We start from the raw sequence: 3683 nt of genomic DNA, 5'->3' as shown, positions 1-3683 counted from the left end.
GGAGTTTGGTCAGCTTGTGTATCTGTATGATTGTATGTCCTAGTTTGTTTGTTGTTGTCGCTGTTGTTTTTTTGTTGTTTGATTATTTGTTTTTATTTTTGTTTTTTCTTACTCTTATATGTCTTTTGGTTTATTTTCATTTATTAGTGGGTACCTCTGTCTGTCCTCCTTTTCACTCTCTTGTCTCCACTTTCCACTTTCCTCTCTCCCTGCTCCATTTCTTTCCCTTTTCAAACATCATTTTACTTTCAGGGAGCAAATCAATACCCCCACTACATGAACAGAGTACAAGGCAGTGGGAAGCAGGATCCAGCATATCCATACACCTGTCAGTGGATACAGGGATCTGCAGATAAATTTTGAATCACAGCGTCCCCCTCAAACAAATCTCAAAGCTGCAAAAGGTATAACCCTCAACCTACAGTCCAGCCTCAGAATCGAACAAAGCCAGAAGATTCACATAAGGAAGAATAGGAGATTGAGCAAACAGAAGCAAAAAGCAACCCTGCCACCCATGAACAACAGATTTAAAGAAGACAGAGAGAAAAAAAAAGAGGAAAAAGTGGGAGGTAAAACTATACAAATGAAGAAAAATCAAAAGAAGAATATAAGTCTCACGCAGACCCCTGAGAGATCAGATATTGAGAAAACAGACTTTGGCATGCAAACAAAGAAGAGCACCCATTATGACTGGTTACAAACTACAAACCCAGATATCAAGACATTAATAGAGAGAATAAAAAGAATGGAGGAGAGACAAGAGGAATATAGGAAGGAGTTGATAACTGAGATCACAGCAGTAAAGAATACTGTGGTTGAAATAAATGACAAACTAATAAGTATGGAAAGCAGAATTAGCCGAACAGAAGATAGAATCTCAGAACTTGAAGACCAAAATATAGAATTAAGCCAAACTGTCAAAAACAGAAAAGAAGCTTAAAAAGACAGAAGAAAACCTTCAAGAGATGAGTGATTACTTCAAAAGAAAGAACCTAAGAGTAATTGGCCTTCCTGAGGCAGAAAGAGAAACAGAGACCACCCTGGAACAAACATTCCATGAAATTATTCAAGAAAACTGCTTTCATCTCTTAATGATCTGAAAATTCAAACACAAGAAATTCAGAGAAACCCAGAAAGAAAATAAATGAGAAGACTAACTCCTAGACACATAATAATATGCCTAAACAAAGTAGGTATAATAGAAAAAATCCTAAAATCAGCAAGAGAAAAAGGTCACACTACCTACAAGGGAAGACCAATCAGAATAATAGCAGATTTATCTACAGAAACCCTTCAGGCTAGGAGAGCTTGGAGTCCAATATTCAAAGTTCTCAAACATAAACAATTTCAACCAAGAATAACTACCCAGCCAAGCTAACCTTCATCAGTGAGGGAGAATTAAAATCTTTCCCAGAATCCAATCCCTAAGAACTTATGCTGCATCCAGACCAACCCTACAAGAAACTCTTAAGAAAGTATTAAACACAGAAGAATAGGGAAAAAGAACAAAAATGTTCTTCACAAGAGTGCAGGAAAAAGATTTTAAATACACATAAACCAATCCAAATACACATAAATCAAAAGAAAGACAGCAAACAAGCAAGTACAGCAACAACTCTATAAGAACCTCATGACACAGATAGACCCTCACATTTCAATATTTAGCCTGAATGTGAATGGAATAAATGCACCACTGAAAAGGCACAAAATGGATATAATATCATGAGTCAACAATATATTGTCTCCAAGAGACTCATCTCACCAGAAAGGACACTTATAGACTCAGAGTAAGAGGATGGGAAGCAAATTTTCAGGAGAATGGAACACAAAAGAAATCTGGAGTTGCAATCTTAGTCTCAGAAAAAAATACCCTTTAAGCTATCAAAAATCAAAAAAGATGGAAAAGGTCACTATATAATGATAAAAGTTTCAATTCATCAATAAGAAATATCCATCCTAAACATATATGCACTGAATATAGGAGCACCAATGTTTGTAAAGCAGCTTCTAGGCAAACTTTGAAAAGAGATTGACTCTAACACTATCATAGCTTGGGACTTTAATACCCCACTCACTACCCTAGACAGATTATCAACACAAAAATCAGCCAGGACACCCAGAACCTCAATGAGACTCTTGAACAAATGGACTTAACTGATACTTATAGAACATTCCACCCAATGACCACAGAATATACATTCTACTCACCACCACATGGAACGAACTCCAAGATCGACCACATCATTGGCCATAAATCAAACACAAACAAATTTCATAAGATGGAAATTTTGCCATGCATCTTTTCAGACACAGTGGAATAAAAATAAATGTCAACACCAACAAAATTTCCCCAAAGCCCACAAAGACATGGTCACTAAACAGCATGATGCTGAACAACAAATGGGTCAAAACTAAAATCAAAGAAGAAATTGAAAGATCCCTGGAAACAAATGATAATGAAGAAACATCTTACCAAAACTTCTGGGATGCCATGAAATCAGTTTTAAGAGGGGAATTTATATCTCTCTGAGCACACATCAAGAAAATGGAAAGATCACAAGTGGATAGCCTAACAAACCACCTAAGGGAGCTGGAAAGAGAAGACCACCAAAACCTCAACTTTAGCAGAAGAATCCAAATTACAAAAATAAGAGTTCAAATATGAGACATAGAAGACAAAAATATCATAGAAAACATCAACAAAACGAAGAGCTGGTTCTTTGAAAGAATTAACAAGATTGATGAGCCCCTAGCCAGATTGACCAAGAAAAAGAGAAAAAGCCCAAATAAACACAATCAGAAATACAAAAGATCAAATCACAACTGACCCTGAAGAAATACAAAAGATTATTAGAGATTACTATGTATACCTATATGGAAAAAAACTAGATAACCTAGATGAAATGGAAGACTTTCTGACATCACACAACCTAGCCAAGATGAAACAAGAAGATGTTGAGACACTGAATAGACCAATAACAACCCAGGAAGTTGACTCTGTCATACAAAAACTTCCTACCAAAAAAAGCCCTGGACCTAATGGCTTTCCAGCAGAATTCTACAAAACATACAAGGAAGAGCAGATACCAATCCTATTGAAAGTATTCCAGGCAATTGAGAAAGATGAATCTCCCCAAATCATTTTATGAAGCTAACATTACACTGATACCCAAACTGGGCAAAGATTCAACAAAGAAAGAACTACAGGCCAATATTCCTTATGAACATGGATGCAAAAATTCTCAACAATATTCTAGCAAATCAGATCCAAAATCACATCTCAAAAATCATCCACTGTGACCAAGTAGGCTTCATCCCCAGGATGCAGGGCTGGTTCAAAATTCACAAGACCATAAATGTTATTAAATACATCAACAGATGCAAAAACAAGAACCACACGATTATCTCATTAGATGCAGAAAAAGCTTTTGATAAAATTCAGCATTGCTTCTTGATAAAAACCCCCAAACCCCTAGGCATAGAAGGAACATACCTCAAAATAGTAAGTGCCATCTATGACAAACCCGCAGTTAACATATTGCTAAATGGATCAAAACTATAAATATTTCGCCTGAAAACTGGAACAAGACAAGGTTTCCCACTCTCATCCCTCTTGTTCAATATTGTGTTGGATGTCCTAACCCGTGCAATTAGACAGGAGAAGGAAATCAGGGGTATCCATA

Source organism: Carlito syrichta, unplaced genomic scaffold, assembly GCF_000164805.1.
Source record: "Carlito syrichta isolate Samal-C Ts95f unplaced genomic scaffold, Tarsius_syrichta-2.0.1 Scaffold95846, whole genome shotgun sequence".
Classification (NCBI taxonomy): domain Eukaryota; kingdom Metazoa; phylum Chordata; class Mammalia; order Primates; family Tarsiidae; genus Carlito; species Carlito syrichta.
The sequence above is the reverse complement of the archived record's forward strand: the minus strand, read 5'-3'. Positions refer to the sequence as shown.